This window comes from Callionymus lyra, chromosome 4 (genome assembly GCF_982586985.1).
Source record: "Callionymus lyra chromosome 4, fCalLyr1.hap1.1, whole genome shotgun sequence".
Lineage (NCBI taxonomy): Eukaryota > Metazoa > Chordata > Actinopteri > Syngnathiformes > Callionymidae > Callionymus > Callionymus lyra.
This window is the reverse complement of record NC_141821.1, coordinates 18,359,978-18,378,981: the sequence shown is the minus strand read 5'-3', so window position 1 is coordinate 18,378,981 and position 19,004 is coordinate 18,359,978. Positions and strand designations below refer to the sequence as shown.

The 19,004-nt window shown below is 37.0% G+C and overlaps 1 protein-coding gene across 2 annotated transcripts in view; it reads left to right on the top strand.

The window, feature by feature from the left end:
- Nucleotides 1–19,004, top strand: part of cntnap2a (contactin associated protein 2a) — a 283,671-nt gene that overhangs the window by 200,920 nt on the left and 63,747 nt on the right. The window lies entirely within an intron of this gene.

Here is a 19,004-nt window from a genome sequence, read left to right as displayed (position 1 = left end):
AGGATTTTAAATGAAAATGTGAATAAAGACACATTTAAAAAGGAGAAGATGTAAAACATCAGAGGACTGCTTGGAAATAGATAAGCCTTAGAACTAACCAAACAACTTCCCTTTTCCTCACTTAGAGAGTCACCTCAAAACACACATATTCTCCCCTGGAACAAAAACTCCCAGTCTAAGATGTATCTTAGCAATGTAAAATTCACCTATTTAGACTCACCTTGGCTGGACAAAATATACAGAAAACGCCTACAGAGTAATTTCTAATCTAGTAATTTCTTGCTACAATGTATTGATTAGTCCGGGTTAACAACATTTGTATCATGACGATAACATACAGCTGTAATTTGATTAAAAAATTAAGACTTCTCAACTTGATTAGCTTATGCATAGATTTAAAAGATGGCGAGACATCTTTCTTTTTTGGTTCTGGAGCTGCCATGCCTTTGTTGCTAAACAAGAAATTCAATTTTGTTTTGTAGAGTCTTTACATTTAAATGACAATATTTGATGAATATTTCCATCTTAGGCTTCTATCTAGTGTTCTCCACCTGCATACATTTGATGAATGATTGTGATAATGTACATGCATGTTTGAATGAACACACGTGAAGGACGTGTCACTCTGGGAAGGTCGGGGACTGAATCCGTGGAACACTCTTGTTCATTTTGTTAACTGTCTTGCTGATTACATCTTGCCCGGAGGTAATGTGCCTCCATTAGCCGGGTCAAATCGTGATCAGCGCAGAATGGATTTGCATTCAAATACCCACATTTCAGACCCTGCACGTGAATACTGAGTGTGTGTTTGTGTGTGTGAGGTTGTGATTAGTTGCCGGAGCTCTGCTCTCCCACTATCATCTGAGTGAGATTGTTAGTTTTTAACTATTCTAAAATGTAGAATATTTCATAATGACTAAAAAAATAATTTTAATCAACGGACCAGTAAAAGCGGATTGATTGGTGATTTAAAGCTGTGGCCATCTGTCAGTTGCTGTACCGAGCTCTGATTATATGAGCAGCCAGTTTTTTTCTTTTTCGACCACCTGTCTGCTGTTTTATGCATGCATAAAATGTTAAAATGCTAAATACTGTATAAAGTTACTATATAAATTGGTAAAGCTTTGGATTCTGCCGGTGGCAAATACTCATTCTGAAGCAATCCAACATGCACCCTGTTAAAAAATAAAATCACCCCACCAGCAATTCTCTTCATTGACTAAAATGCAGGGCTTTGGATTGATAAGTACAGTCTGCGTGTTTGGGGCCGGGGGGGATTTCCAGGCTTGAAATTACGATGGACCCGTACATGTGACATTTGGAAACTCATTTTTCAATTATGGATGAGGCTTCTTCTTCCCCTGCCGCCTACGGTGAGCCCTGATAACTGTCTGACAGCTCGGGCAAATGATGAAAGCATGTCTTGAAATGATTGAAGTGTATTCATCATTTGCTCGCCTTCACAGTGAGAAGATACAGTCGACTCCGACTACATCAGTCCACCATTCATTAACTGCCTTGTGTCGCACAAACATACATCCCCGAGGCAATTACTGTACCGTGTATCCACTTTTATTGATACTGCGTTCTATTAGTAGCTGGTTCGAAATACTTATTACCAAAACTGTGCGTAGACAGTGATCAAATTGACTACCCACCGTTTAGTCGTGTTTGTGTTCATAACAGCACGCATGCATAGACCATTTCATTATGAAACCTGATAGTTCAAACCTCTTTTTTTGTGATAGAGGAGATTTAGAAGTAATCATCAGATTAAAATCAAGCTTTTGTGTTTTGATTCAATTTTGGGACTTAGATCTGTTCAATACAGTTACAATACAAACCCCTTAAATTATGTGCAATCCATTGGCACCTATCACCATACCGACTTACAGTAGACGTTTAAAAAAAACAACTTCAAACAAACTCTGGAACCGAAAATGGAATAGGCTGAAGTCAAGGCTTATTTTTGCCTGTCCCATGCATGCCAATCAAGGAAATAACCCAAAATATTAATTATACAAAGCAGAAGAAAAAAATAAAAATAAACAAATCATCAAACCCTAATGTTATCTTAGGGTCAAGGTGATCCAAAAAGCCACCCAATTGTTCACTTAGGGATACCACAAACACATTTTTTCCAGCCTTCGGGTCACCTTGAGATAATACAAGGGTTAAATAGATATTGGACCTCAATTCAACTTTTCAATATGTGTCTGTTTGTTCAAAACTCTCTTTTCATTTAAATATTAAATTGAAATATTAACATTAGAAAATGGATAAACCCAAACTAAAGGTCTGTCTTTCATCCTAATTATCTGCTTGCCTCACTAATTGTAAGCTGCGTAAAACTGAGCGTTGTCATCAGCCGTCAACCTTTAAATGAAATTTAGAAAATAAATGTCACATGTTAAATAAGTTATGATGCAAATATGACTTTTCGTTGTTGAAATAAAGGGCCTTACCATCAGACTTGATTATGATTGGCCAATTATGAACATTTTGAAAGTCGAAGACACTTTGACTAGTGTGTTGAATGGCTTTAATAAACTATTCCACTAATGCCTGGTTGTTGGCGTCTCAAAGTGGGGCTTTCTTTTTAAATAGTTAGAATTTTGAAGTTGATCTGTTAATTGTGAGGCCAGCGTAGAACTAGAGATACAATGTTAAAGTTTGAACATCTTAAATGAAAGCAGGGATTCCTTTTTATTAAAATATTGGCTTCTCTTGGTGCACACTGCTAAAAAGAGACGGCCTAGGGTTTAGATTTTTTGTGGGGAATAAAGTAACTTGTTAACGTCTAAGATCCTCTCCTGACCAGTGCATGCAGGTTAGCATATAAAGGCACATTACAAAAAAAACAATAAGACAATAACCTACTGTTTGTGAATAAGTGAAGCAGTATTTTTTTTATTTTAGAAATTAAACAATGTTGACCAATGAACAGTTTTTGGTTTTTCTCTGGAATAGATTTTTAAAGCAGTCTTTTTTCATTAGACTTTGTGAAAGTACAAGTCACAAAACAAAGTGTTGAGTTTAAAATTGCTTGTTTCTCTAAATAAAAAATTCTGAATAATGCACCGTTGTTTTTGACAGTCTCTGAATGCTGGTTTGTCATTGGATTTCTTTGGATAATCGTTCTGCCTTTTACAAAACTGTCACGTCGAGACAGAAAGAGTTTCTCGTTCATTTGTTTGTTTGTTTTGTTTTGTTTTGGTAAGTAAAATGAATTCACTATTCATTTATCACATTTTAAAAGTTAAAAAAGGAATAGTTTAAAACATATTTTGCGATTAAACATTATAAGTACAAGGACAGCCTTTATTAATTCTCCATTTAGTCCTTTGAGGCACAATCAAACATAAAAACTAGTCTGGATTTTATACACATATTTTCACAAGCCATCAGTACTGGCCCTCTTATATATGTCGTATTGTCTTTACCTTCATTTCCTTGGACTGTCAAGCAGGCAAGCCAGCGGCAATCTTCAATTGTGTATCAATGACAACATAGTTTGGCACCAGACCCATATGAAAGCTCTTGTATTGATTTGTTTGAAGCTCTATTATGTAAAGCCACGTTTTCTATTCTATTCAGCACAACGATATGACTCTCTCTACCTACACCAGGGTTATTCAACTTATCCTTACATAAGAAATAAAACCGAAGATCTTCGAGACTTCATGTCGCTTTCCGGCCGAGTCTAGGTTTTCCAGTAAGCTCCAGTTTAGATAACATAACATGGCGCTCTAAAAACGACATGAAGTTCATGTTGAAAACAGACGATTTAATGATGAAATTTTTAAGTGGCCCCTTGTGCCTTCTGTGTCACAATGTCAACAAGGAGTATAACGTGAGGAGACACTTTTCTTCTACTTCAATACATAAGTGTTAAATTATTAATACAAGTGTGGATTTTTTTATTTTATTCTGTTTCTCTTTCATTGAAAGGAAATAATTGTAGCCCTTCTACTGAACATATGGACTTCAGGAAACTTTTTATTATATCTATGATCTTAACTGTCGCTTTTTATTGAACTTTAAGCTTTTGTTTTAATTCTCAAACTTACAGAAAAATCTTCCTGTGTTTTTTTGTGTGTCATTATCCTGAAGTTCTCCATCAGTTCAAACTCTATAAGTGTCATTTTCTTTCTCGATGGCATTGCACGTGTTCTAAAAGTGTACAAGAAAACAACATTGTTCATGGAGGTTCCCACCACAGTGCAGGAGACTTTAGTTTTCTAAGGCAGCTCAAAGGTTCTGGAGTATCAGTCCTTCCAAAGAGCAATGTAGATGGCTGGAAAAGAAAAAGCCACAGGGGGGGAAAGGGATATAAAAAAAAGGAGATGAGGGTGCGAGACAAGAGCGAAGAGAAGTGCGAGAAAGCAGCAGCCACACTCAACCTTTACGGAAATCAATAACTCAAGCTATGGAGACAGCAGGGCAATGAGGGAAAGGAGGGAAACGGCAGTGGACTGATAGTAAGACGGCAGTACCAGAGGGGAACAGCAAGACAGCCGATAGCGCACATGTGGGTGAAACCAGATTGTGTGTGTAAGATTGCTATAATAGGATAGAGGGGATTTAATGGGACTTGTGTGTGTCCAGAGAGGTTAGCGTTTGGTCTATTGTGGTCAACCTCTTCACCTCCACTTCAGATTGAGACAAAGAGGGAAGAGAAAATAAAAATGTAAGAGGTGGGTCAGGAGAACTAGATGGTAATGTCAGAGGTTATTCTTTGTTCTGCTTTGAAAACACTGTTTACCTCTTAGACACATTCCAAAGCATTGCAAACGTGCTTTACTCTTCAACTGGCGAGAATTTGATGCACTCAGGGAAATGTTTTTTCCAAGGTTGAGATGGATCTGGAGTCGGTTTTCAACATAGCACAACTTCACAATAAGCCAATGGAGTTGTTCACGGCATGGTTTGAATGGATTTTATTCTGTCTGCAAATGATTCTTGAAGCTCATCAGGCGAAGTCATAGCCTTGAATTTTTTCAATGATGGATTTTTTCATTCCACTGAAAAAGTTTCGCTGCTACCTAAACATCAATCAATGCGGTCCGAATGAGTCATGTGGTTTCAAACGAGTGGGATCGGAACGGATGCTTGTTGTAAATTCTTAGTCTTTCGTATATTACGTTAACACTTTATTTACACTATTTCGGTCACAGAGGGGATCTTTGTAAAGGTCCACCTGATTGAAGTAGAAGTTAGAACATTAACCAATTGTCGGCTTTCTTTTTCATTAGGTCCATCCATTGAGTCAGAGCGTTAAAACATTTAATTATTCATTGGTTTGGTGTTCACCGGTTATGAGGTAATAAGTAATTTATTTAAGTGAATCTGAAGTCTTTAGATACTGTTTTTTTTTGTAGATCCTTTCAACTCGCTTTACCTGAACTATCCTATCAAAATTGGCATTGAAACAGGACACGGATAAAAGATAAGTAAATCCTATTTTAGCAATGCGGATCTCCTTGAATACGGGTCCCTGTGAAAGTCATCTGCTGATTTACATTAATTCTATTTTCTAGGCAGCATAACAATAACATACGGTAGTGCTGTGACTGCTATTGGTGTGAGACCAAGTAAAGGTCATGGCTCACCATTTTAAATACTATGTAAACCGTATTATCCTATAAAGCTTTCCTATTCCCCACTCAGTCACAGATAGCACAGATCCTTCCGCCCTCCTATTCACCTGCCTTGATTGCTGCCATTTGTACACAATGATAATCCATTAATAGAAGTAGTCTTTATGTTTCCCCAGAGTAACCTTTTCGTTTTCAATGACCGCTAGAATAAGATAACAGTCAAAAGTTATTTTTTATTTAGACTTAGACTGTGCTGTTGTTTTCTTTGTCTGTGGGTTGTCTGTGGTTATTCACTGTATCCCTTAATGCCTGGTTGATACACAGAGCTGGTGGTGGAAGTGGTAAATATAGTTGGTTAAAGCCAATTTATTTCTGATGCCTCTGTCCATCGCTGTTGTCCTCCGGGGACACAAACCTGAGCAGTCATGAAAATGGAATCAGATTAAGTTTGGCCTCCAGTAATTATGATAATGTATGTCTTTAAACTTTGCTTTTACACCAACGGAATGGCTTGCTATTTTGCGTCCAGCACCGTGCACGAGAGCTCAAGTGGACACATTTAGACACACAGGAAGGAAGAAGTAAAAGCGAACTTGCATTATTGTGTTCTTCATCACGCATACAAGCCAATTAGGGCTGAAACAAAGAAACATCGATCGCATTCTTCCACTCTCCTCCTTGTAACAACAAAACTGTTTTTTCTTCTGTCATTAAATGGCCGAGTACACACTGTAATAACACATGAAGACATGTAGATTTGAGAGTCAAATTTCCTAGAGCAGAACGCTGCGCTGAACATTAGGAAGGAAGGGATTTCCACAAGCATCATGGAGGTAGGTGGCGATACATGGACGCTCTCAGGTAGAAAGTATTGTAATAACTTATTATTCCTGCACGGCCTGCCTTCTCCGTGTGGACATCAGTATTTGTTTCTGCTCAGCTTGAGTTTTCAATCATGGACCATATTCTTTCACTTCATCTCGACTTCATTTTAAAATCAACCTTATTTCCCAATTGGTGAACTATTGTTTGTGTACTGTTACTGATAGTGATGAAATAGAAGTAGTGATATTGAAGCTTCATGAAGCAGTGTCATGTTGGTTAGACGTCAGTGGGTGGCGCAATCAGTTTCAAAATTATCATTAGAACAGATGTTGAAAACAAAGGAAATTAGCGCAGAGACCGTATATAGTGGGCTCTGAGAATAATGACACTGCTTCATGAAGTTTCATCAGACCATCACTAGTTAGCAGGTCTAGGCCCCGGATCCTAGATGGCATCCTATGACATAGATGGATGGATGGATGGATAAGAACAAGAACACAATAAATAGAAGAAAAGTGCAAGATGACACAATCTAAGTATAAAGAACATAGATCAAAGAAGAGTATACAAAGTAAAAAGAATACAAAGATTAACATGGAATAGAATCATCTTTTCACTCCTGCCCCCAATCTCAGACTTATACAGCCTAATAGCACGAGGAATGAATGAGTCCATGAGTCTATTAGTGTTGCATCTTGGGAGTAGCATTCGTGCACTCCATCTGCTTCTCTGTTCACTGATGACAGTGTTCAGAGGATGACTGTCATCATCCATGATGGACAGTAGTTTGTTCAGCGATCTTCTCTCAGCAACTGTCACCAGTGAGTCCAGCTTCAACCACAGAGTCAGCCTTTCTGATCAACCTGTCCAACCTGTTGACACTCCTCTTGGACACATTCAGACCCCAACACACCACAGCATAAAACAGGAAACTGTCATATATCGTCATATATATATTAATCTAGTGTCAAGTTTCTCGATTTTAAAAAATAATAATAATCGTATTAAAAATGTGATAATAATAATAGAATTATATTTTAATAAAGTCGAATTTTAACTTGAATCCATTCATATGATGAAAGCTTCATGACAAAATGTTTTTAGGTATTTTTTTAATGTTCAACAAAATTCATAAAAAAAATATAGATGCTATATTTTTTTTATGAATTTTGTTGAAGAATCACAGGCAGATAACTCTGGTATCTTTTATTGTACCGCATTGAAGAAAGTATTCGAAAGAAGGGTCAAGAGAAGAGAGGTTGTCATAGAAACCTTTCAAGCCACTGTCACAGACTTTGGAAGATCATGGTCCAAGAGCTATGGGAAACTCTTTCATGGGCATTTTGTTTTCCAATAGTTTAAAAGAGTGTGTTGAAAGTCCAACCAAGTAAATTCTGGAGTAAGGTAACCTGCTAAAATTAAGAATATTCAAAGGTAATTTTGGAAAAGTTATAACTGCCCAAGCACCTACATCTTTTCACCAACAATAGAAAATAAGCCTTTTGTGATGTTCTGAAGTTTTGATGTTGTGATGAAATCTTCTTTTTAGTTTTCTTTCTTAATTGTATTTTAAGTTTTTGCATTTGGATTTTATATTGTACGCATATGTGTTTTTTAAATGTCATTTTATCGGCTTTTTAAAGTAATGACCAAGGGACTACAGATGAAAACTGGCCTTTTGGCTAAGTCTGGCTTTTTTTTAACTAATGTAATCATGTGTTTTATGAAATTGCACTGTCCTCTTTTAAATAAACTAATTCTGATTCTAACTTGAGAAACTAGAGGTTGAAAACTTCACGAGGGAAAAAGGGAGAAAAAGAAAGAAAATCCAGTGGCACAAACACATTTTATTTGGTTTGGTTTTGGTTATTAAATGGTTGCGCATGTGTTTGCCCTGGTAGTTGTATCGGCTTATAACTGTATGACTTGACACCCCAGTTGTGGTCTATATATATTTGACATTCTCCGATCGATCATGTTCAATTTGTTCTTGTGTGTCCTTGGATCCATAATGGATGTTATGTAAAACATTGGCAAATATACCAGGTCAACAAGTGGAAATCTGGAGATACATTCCAATACATCCCACTTGATTTCCTTCTCCGTCCATTAAGACCTTTGCAGATCAACCCTTCACAGATAGTGAGAAGAGTCTTGTTTGAAGTTGCTTCTGATCACCATCAGGAGTTGGCAATTAGAATGGATTAAAGGGCAGATTACAGCAAGACGAATCGGAACATGAAGCGATTAGAAGCCCTGCAAGAGTCACAGAGACATGAGAGGAGATGGAGAGATAGTGTATCAGAGAAGAGGACCACTGAGACCTGGAGATGTTAAAATGCAAGGGAAGGTTGTAATGTACCCGATATGAAAGGGAGCGAGAGAGAGGACGGGAAGGGAGAAAGGAAAAGAGAGCGAGTGCATAAGAACGCTGGCATCTGAGTGAAGATAAAGAGGAAAAGGCCTCTGAGACTGAGAGATATGAGAGAGCAGAGGAGAAAGGTGAGCAATGTGAAGCAGAGCAGAGCTTAAATACAAGGAAGTGATAGAGAGACTGAGGAAATGGAGGCAGCGCTGGGAGGTAGGGAGGGTTTCTCAAAAATAAATTGATGGATAGGTGGTCTAGGGGAAGATAAAGATTGAGACAATGGGAAGAGACAAGAGAGCCCGACATGGAGGATAAAACAACAAAAGGATGGAGACGGAGTGAGCAGCCCCTGATACAATGAAACCGAAAAACATCTTTTTTTTTCCGTCCGTAAGTTAACTTTTCGACAGCTAGTTGCCGACCTTCGCGTTGCTTAAATTGAGTAAGATGAGAGGGCTTTTGGAGATGAGCAAAGACCAAACAAGAGAAGAGATAATAACAAAGCCCTTGTCCTTCAGGAAAACTACCATTAAATGATATGAAATGATAAATAATAAATGTTGTCCAGCATTGAGTTGAGGAGAAATAAATAACTCTCACCTGTCAACACAAATGTTTCACTGGTGGAATTAATTTGATCTGATTGTTTGCTGGCCAGACATCAAAGGTTTATTTCAGGCAAATGCTTGGCAGGCGGAGTTTGAACTCTGTCTGTACTCGAAGTAGATCTCTGCATTGAATGAGGTCAACTGTGGCGTTTCAGACGTTCTGTACTCTCTGATAGAGTCAGTCATCGTTCGCTAAATGAAATCTGGAGCAGCTTTACTGAAAAGTATGAAAAAGAAACACGTGAATGAAAAAAAATATATACTCTGTAGTGGCCTGATAACAAACTATGAACAAGGAAGTAATGGCACAAGCGGAAGCTCATTCGATCGAAGAGTTTTAATCCAATGCTTTGCCAGTCTTGTCCTTGTCAAGTGTTTTTTACTGTATTTCTTTGTGGTTTCCTGGTAATTGCTATACAACAAAAAGAGGTATTCTTCTACCACGGTCTTCTAAATAATACAGAAGTCACTATTGAGGTAGAAAAGCATATTGATTATCCTTCCGAACCTCTAAACATCAGTCAGAGCAGATGAACAGTTTGTTTTCTTTCTCGAGTCTGTGTGTGTCGACTACACATTTGTCGGTCAGCTGGTGGTTGACGGATGATAAGAGCGGAGAAGCTGCTGTATTCTAGAAGAAGAGGGGAAACGCGCTGCCGATCACTTCAGGTTTATACAATTGAAGAGGTGCTTTAACTTATTAAGGTGTGTTTTTTCTTCTCTTCCTCCTCTACGAGACACAACCTAACATGTAGGATAGTCGAGAGAAAGAAAGATGGCTTGGCTTCAACTATTATCATTGTTGTTACTGCTTTAACTGTATGTCAATTGATGCTGCCATATCAGAATAAATGCTTTATTGTACATTTATAAATGTGTTTCTTTTTTTTAAATGCTGATGGAATGTTTCAACTTTTCATTTGGTGGCTGCTATAGAATGATTTTGCCGACATGGCTGGAATAGTTTGAATGTCATGATGTGACAACCAAACTGTCAGGGAGGTGAACCTAAGACCCTGTAGAGCCAAAGGTGGGTTTCTATTAAAAAATATAGTGTTTAAAAACAAGAAAATATCATTTGCATTTAATTAAATTGAAAGATGGTGCAGGGTGGTTTGCTGGTGTAGAAAGAAATCGCTGGCTGGACTGGACAAGAATGCGAAAAACACCTTTAAAATTCCTTACCGGGACAAACAATATGATACATTAGCATATCATAGGAACAAGGATATATTTTAAGTATTGTCGAGTACTCGACTTGGTGTTGCAGAATTTACAGACCACATGACTCTTGACAAAGTCGTAACTGCTTTCATTTTTTTTTTTTAAACCAAAATATGTCACTGTATCCTCTCATTGCTGGGATCTCGCAGGATTTGATTGTACTTTTAGCTGCGGAAGACGTAACTACTGCTTCCATTTAGTGGGCATAAGTTTAAAGGCCACACTAAAATAAACAAACAGCAAGAATATCTGCAGGTAAATTGTACATTTTACATTACAGACACTTTATTGAGCTTTAAATCGTTTTAATCATTATTTTAAAAACGTGATTTGAAAGGTAGATGTAATAAAGAAAAATCGACAGTGCTGTCAAATATCGATACAGTATTGTACAAATGAAAATATATATATTTTCATACACCCATGAACAAGGGACAATAATATTTGACATGTATTCCATAGTTAAGGACAATAATGTATAGTGAACTTAAACCTTTGTTCAAACTCATATATTCACTTTTGTTAATGAAAGCACCAGTTGATACCAGACCATTTGTAGAACAATACATCTTCTTTAGCAGATATTTGGCCATATGTGGACAGTATTTGTCCAACCGGTGGAAAAAAAAGGTTAAAAAATGTTAAAGATTAAAAAGAAAAAGGTTGCATCGTCTCATGGTTAATAAGTGTAATGAATAGAAAGCTTGTCGGCAAAAGAAATGAGCAGAATTTAACTTTGACTTTATCAGAAATTGCTCAATTAAAAGTACATTTTTATATATTTGTCTCTTTCATCATGAAACAGTCTGTAACTGTATTTTGATATTGTTTTCAGAGAATAACCTTGTCCACTGCTGGGTTTTATTGATGTGTGCTATGATTCATCGTCTTTAAATTGATATCAGCTTTCAAAACACTTTGTGATCTTCTAATGAGAGGACAATGAAGAACTTTCAATATTATTAAACAATTATACGAACATGAAACAAACAGCCAGTACAAGCATAGAGTCAGATCCAGAATAATTGATGCATTCAATGTACCTGTAGTTCTAAACCTGTTGATGTGACACCAAGAGGCAGCGACCCAACTTTTCTTTAGTTAAGCCTTTTGTGTAGAATTGCCTCCATTTCAATTTTGCCTATTTGTTTTGAATCAATTGCTAATGACACTTGAGGTCTAATTAAATCGAACCCTCATCCCACTTGTTTGGTCAATTTAACAAACCCACATGTTTAATCGAATCATGGAGCCGTCGTGCTCCCACTCACCTGTCATTGCTATTAGCTGGTGTTTGTATCTGAACCATGACGGCTCGCAGAGTAATATACGTACGAATGCTGCCGTCGCCTCTGCTCACACGAGAGAAACTTCACAATTCAGATCCTTAATTAATCGGCTTCTTCATCTGCTGATGCTCACTTTGTAGCTGATTTTTGACGGTTCTGTATCCAAACATTTTGTTTTAATGAATCTCTTTTGATACTGTTCGACTCAAAGTTTCCCCGCTTTTGTGGAATTTGTCGCAACATGGATCAGCATTTGATGTGAAGTTTGACAGTAATTTACTTTGAATTTGGTTAGTTTTATCTTCGAATAGAAAGAGTGTGTCTAAGAAACATACAGAAGTTGAATTTCGGGTATTTCGAGAGCATATTTATTCATGAAAGTAGTCTTTCATAGACTTGTGATTTTTGGTCGATATCCAACCCTAAATTATTGAAATCATGTGACCTCTAAATAAAAGAAAACCTTTCCTTAGAATGAATAAAAGCTAACTTGTCTTTTAAACTTCACATGACGGGTGATGTGGATTGAGTAGCAAGCTAATGTGCTTCTATAGGAATCTTACTCTACTGTTTGAACTGTACTCAAAAATCTTTTCTTTTTTTTTTCTTCCAAAAGCTTTATTTGTATGTAGTTTGCCGTTTAATAACGTATATTTTATGTAAATAATAAATACTTTCATTAAGTGGTTCCCAACCCCTGGTCTTGGGACCAGTACTGTCTGTGAGACATTTGATCCTACGCCGCATAGAAAGGAAAGATCATTGATATAATTCTATTATTTTAATTATTACGTTGAAACTCTTTCTCTGAATAGCATTAACCTGTGACTTTTTTAACTCATGAAGCTTCTTTAAGTCAAGTTTACTAAAAAAAAAAAAAAACTATAAACTGGTGAAAATTTGTAAAACACAAGCCTTATATGATTATTTTGCATGTTTTTAAGGTTATTCTTTGAATTTAATTCCAACAATAAGCCGACCCATGTTGCAAAAAAAAAGTTGGATGCACTTGCTTTAACAATATGAACACGGAAAACATCATTATGCGACCTCTCCTGGACTATATTTTGGTTATTATTTATTCAGCGTGAGTCCATCTTGTTTTTGAGTCGAAGATTGATATTGAGTTCTCGCCTGTTATTATTTCCTGTAAACATCTGTCAAGAAAATGTTTCTTGGTTTAATAAGTACCACGCTGGTGTCTGTGAGTTTACAAATATCAAGATAACGTTCATGCAAAGAAGAAGTCTCATAGTTAATTTGCATCAAAATGTGTTTGGTCACCTGGAGGCAGGTTCACACACACACACAAACACACACACACACACCAGTGTGCACTCCCATGGAGGCAGCATCACTTTGGCAGTAACTTCTCTCGCCAAATGAGCTTTCAGCCAGCATCACTCTATCTGTCCTCGCTCACATCTATCCTCAGCACTGATGCCCATCTCTCTGCTCCTCACTTGTTTGTTTTGGCAGCGCTAAAGCAGAATCTCACAGGAGACCTCAACTGGCTCAGTTAAAGACTCCCAACAAACTTTTCTCCTTCACCGCTCCACTGGGCTGCCTGCCCTTTTTCTACTATAGTTAATACTTGATCAACCCGTTATGGAAGCGTTCACGTTGAAGCCGATTGGGTTTATTAATTCATGTGTAGACCCATTTGATGAAAGTGAAGTGCCTTTACTCAAGTTGTTTTTGTAAACATGAACATTTTTTGCAAATTAATTTGGTAAAGTCAAACTTGTTTTCAAACAGCTTTAAAAACATATTTTTTACGGTTTCTGTCATCGTCTTTTATTAATAAATGTATTTTTACTCATCCCTGACAACTCTGCTATATTGGGCCTTGATTATTTTACCAAATTGAATCACTCAACTTTACAAATATTTTATATTTATCTCTCGCCTAGTCTATGTATCACAATACTTTGCAGCCTCTATTTTTCAGTATTTTAATTGCTAAATTAATTAAATAGCTTATTGTATGAAGTCTTGAAATAATGCATGTATAAAGTATTGTTTGAGTTTTAGTGTATATATATAGTATATATGAGTAAATATGCATTTATAATTATTAACTTAATATAAAAATGTTTTTACATCACATACAAATGATTTAATTTAATTTGGCTTTTCATTACAGTATTCTTTTATTCAGTATATGTTGAGAAATTGAAAACTATGACTTGCAAAGAAGTGTCATTGTATTAACTTAATTATCTAGCAGTTCAGTTAAAAAAAAAAACGTTGCTAAAATGTCTTGTTGTTAAAGGAATCAAAGTTGCTCACTGAGTTTTTAAGTCAGCTGGTCATCATTACCCAGCACAACACAACACTTTGAGCAGGTGGACACAGAGATCTGTTTGAAAAGCAAAAGCTCAAAGACACAAAACTCGATCAAGAGGTGTGCGGCGGTTCAGTGTTTGGGCTGAGATCAGAAGCACGTTAATTTCACTTCATGCTTTCTGACCGTCGATTATTTGGCATGCAGGTCAAAAGCAAACAACGCAGCAAGCAACAGCTCTTGATCATGAGGATAATGAGGATGATAAAGTCACTTCAAAAGCTTTTGACATATTATTGCATAAGCAACAACATTTATTATTTACTCAAATTGATCAGGGACTGATTAAATGAAGTCAACTTTGAGAATTGGTTGTTGAAATGTAGAGGCTTGTGCAAATGAAGTTGTTCACTATCTTATAAATATTTGCTAAACAGTGAACATGAACTATTGATAAAAGTGCTTCAATTATTATTGTTGAAATAGTTAAAAGCTCAATTGTTGCTGAAAGAGTATTGTATGTTAATGTTGTTAAAGTTAAATATCTAACACAACTTCAGTGTCGTCAAAACATACATACAGTTGCAGTACGACGTAAAAGCAGTACTAATATGAAGGATGAGTCGAATAACAATATTGCAATACACCTGGAGCTGAGATCTAGTTGCAGTCAATCCTGGGTAAAATATTAGGACGGTGGTATAACTGAGCAGTGTTGCACTGGAGAACATCACGGCTTAGTCAGTTTTCCGCAAGGCTGCTGGATTATCATTTGACCGGAGAAAAACCTCTGTTTACACCGCTCCGTTATTGTGATCCGATGTGAGAAGAAGCACACATGGGGTCAAACCTGGAGTGGATCGAGAAGAAAGAGACAAAAGTGTGTCACAGTGAAAGAGAAGCAGGTGGGACACTAGAGCCCACGGAAGCAGCGAGTGGAGTGGACGTCAAAGCGACAGGAGCAGCAGCAGAAAGGACCGGAGTGAAAAGACGGGTCTACGGGACGGTGGTGAATCAAGCAGTCTGTGAGGTGTCCAGTAAATTCACCTCTACGAGTGATGAATGCAGACAGGATCAGAAATGAACAAATCACCGGTCAGACCTCCGGAAGCGAGAGAGTGAGATGCTTTAGACGTGTGGAAGGAGAGCAGAGATGGAACCACCGGATGAGTAAAGAGGTTTAGTGAGTGAGAAGATGAGATGTGTAAAAATGCAGTAACAGGGCTGAGGTTTGATTGTCACGACACGCCTCGGTGAAAATAAATAACTGGTGTTTTTTAATGTTGATTTAAATGATTAATACGATTGATGTCCTCACCTCCATGCCTCTTATAGCATCATCAACTTGTCATCTTTGACAATGTGACGAGACTGGGAGATGGTTGAATAATTAATTTCTCCAAAAGTCTACATTCAAATGTTATGATATTTAATTTTTAGCAACTTAAACTTGCCATTTTAAACGATCTGAAGCGTATTAACTTGGTGAAATCAGAATTTGTTTGAAACAATCAATGGCTATGGCACAAAATAAAGAACAATAATAAATTAATCTTGCATTTTAAACAGTGGAGAGAATGACAATATAGGATTACACGGCAGATGCAGCAGATTCTTCATGTATAAGCCGTAGCTTCTGATTGGTTAATGTTGTGTGGTGACTTCTGTGGTTCGCCAAAGTTATTATCATGAAAAAGTATTGAATGAGTAAATTTAAGCGTGAGAAAATGTCAAGTGTGGTGTGTGGTGTTAGAATTGCTCAAGTTGCTTGACTGTCACACTCAAAGTGGGAGACTCTGCAGTAACATGCTAAACCAAGTTTATTCTAAATCAAGATAATTAGTTCATTTGTGAGCTCGATTAAACTCTTTCTAAACAAGTTCGAGGTTTTGGCCTTGCATGTAAACATGCCAAAATTTTAGCTGGTTAAGTAGTGAATGCTTCCTTGACCCTATAGTTAAATCGTTCCCGGTCATATTCAGAATCCTCCCTATTTAACTACGCTAGTTAAAATGTTCTATTTATTATAACTGCCTAAAGGTGTTTCATTTAGAAAAATACATTTTCTCTGAAACAACATTAGCCTGTGTCTCATGACTAGTTATAATAAGTAAAACATAAACTCTTGAAACAATACTTGTGTTTCAGAGTCCTCATTCAATATAAATAATGCTTAAACACAAACTCACACATTGGCACAACGTCTCTAACAGCTGGGAGACACACATACAGAACACCATCCTCAAACAATCAAACATACAAAGTCGCAAATACACAAACATCTTGTTTTAACCAGTCCAGAGCTCTTGACCGTTATGGTGAGATGTTCTTTAATGGCCCTAATTGTAGTATTTTTGCATTGTATTTTTACTTTTATTTTTTATCCGTCGAACTCTGGACTTAATCCTTTTACAGGCCCACTGTACAAAAAAGATCAGGGACCCCTGAAATAGACCATGGGTTCCCAAAACTAAACCATGAGCAGATGACAGGGGCCCCTTTGCAAAACACAGGAAATGCTTCAAAATGTAAAAGGAACTTAATTTTGTCATTTTTTAAGAATTATGTTTGGCTGTACTTGATGTCGTATTTTTTCATTTTAGGCCATCAGATCTGTAATAGCAAAAGGATTTTCCATGGCTGGACTGATCGTCTGCTCCTTGCTTTCCTATCAAAAACATGCCTACTAGCTAAGCTATAAGCTACTTCGTAACAGGCGCAAACAGCTGGTGGTGTGTTTAGGTACATTTGGAACCATCGGAAACTTCGACAGCACTTTCTGTGTCATTTGTTCAGGACAAATGGTTTAAATATATACATTATATTACATCCTGTATATATTCACGACCATTCTTTCATTCTTTCAAAATTTCTGAGGACCCCCTAGTGCCCCATGGCGGCCCAAACTTTTAAAACCACTGGACAAGCTTCAGGATCTAGTTAACGTTTAACAAATGTAAGGCTGTCGTCAGGAATTTGACGTCAGACTATATCGGAAAATGTGAATGTTTCTGGTCATTAATCTTGTTTCTTTTTTCTTCTCATGTTGTACTATTGTACTTAATATTGAACTTGTAAGTGTTTTTATGTGTAACTTTGTTATGCTGCCCATCCTGGCTGGTCTAAAAGAGATTTTAATCTCAATGAGACTAATCTGGATACATAATGATGAATTAAAAATACTGATTGTTTATCAGTTTATTATTTAAAATGTTGCTCTAAGTTTATAAGAAAATGAAAGCCTCAAACTAGTTAATTAGTAAACATATTGGCCTTCACTAGCCAACTAATGATTATGTAGCATAGTTTTACTCTGCAAACATTTCTTGTATTTGATATGTAAAGTCAAGGATGTGAGAAACATTCTCTGACCCTATAACATAACAAGGAGGTGGATAAATTTCATGTCCAACCCTCTGAAGTCGTTTGAGGTCTCGGGGACTAAATAATCAAATCCTGAAAAGTAGCCAGGACTGTTCCAAGACACGCTCTCAAGGTGGAATCCTATCAGGTTGTATTTAGGTCACCATGAGTTTCCAGCAGTGACATTGTCTTGTGGAATTAAACAGATGATATTTCAAAGAGTCAGCAGATCAAGTTCAAGGACAATAACAAGCTTCTTTTTTTTTCTTCTGTGTACTTATTCAGTTTGTTGTGACAGGACACTCCGCTGACACAACTGTGAAGGTTGCAAACTTTTTACTCATCACCAACACATGGGGAGATGTACACACACACACACACACACACACACACACTCTTTGCTGTCTCCTGTGGATGAAGTGTGTTAATCCTCCTGACAAAGATGTCTCTGTCCGCAGCCAGCAGAGAGAAGCTGTTAATTCTGTCTGCTGACAATAAAGCTGGAGGTCGTCCAGGCCAGGCAAACGCACACATATATATGAGCACATAAAGACAAATTTATTGCTTCCAAAAGGATATTTCTTTCCGAAGACGGAGCCTCAAATATAATAATAGTGTATTCTGTAAACCCTCAATACAATTGTCTCACATCGTGACACCTCCAATCCCTGCCTCTGGCAAAATATATGGCACAGATGTTATTGTCTCTAGCTATATTCGACAAAGCGATATTGACAATTCAGCTTTTTTCCCCGTCAAAGAGACAGAAATGTAATTTTGTTTCTTTTGCTGATATACTGCAGGAGAATTTACACCGTCATAGCTACTGTTCCGTGATATCCATCATCATAAGCTGTCAGCTCTGATTTCATTAAAAGGAAAAACTGCTCCTTCAAGGTTAAAGAGTTAAACTGCCTGAATCAAATGTTAAAACCGCACAGCAAATGGTTTAATTGTGCCTGCTAGTTTCCAAAGATGTGGCCAACCAGCTGTGTTAAGCATGTTAATTGAACGAGTTAGAGACATTAACAGCTGCCAGTTGTCAATATCAATCACACTAATGCATCAAAAGCCTTGAAACCCTTTTCCCGTCGTTTATCATGTTTAATTGGATCTTATAAGGGGAGGTGATCGCAAACTTCAGCTCAAGATGAATTTAGAACAAGATGCTTCTTAAATAAAGTGTTGTTGGTATTAATGAATAGATTTCCAGTGGCTCACACTAAATATCTGGATACAACTGCTCTATGAATATGTGTCTGTTTTATAGAAAAATAAACTAAGGAAAGAAGTTGACAATACCTTCGAAAAACTTTTGTTACGAAAAATGTGCTGCAGTGATTTTTTTTTTCACTGATACTGTTGTATTATTTTTTTGTTTAACATTTTACATTCAACATTCTATTAGCGGCGCAGACCTTGGCAAAGTGTTATCAATCT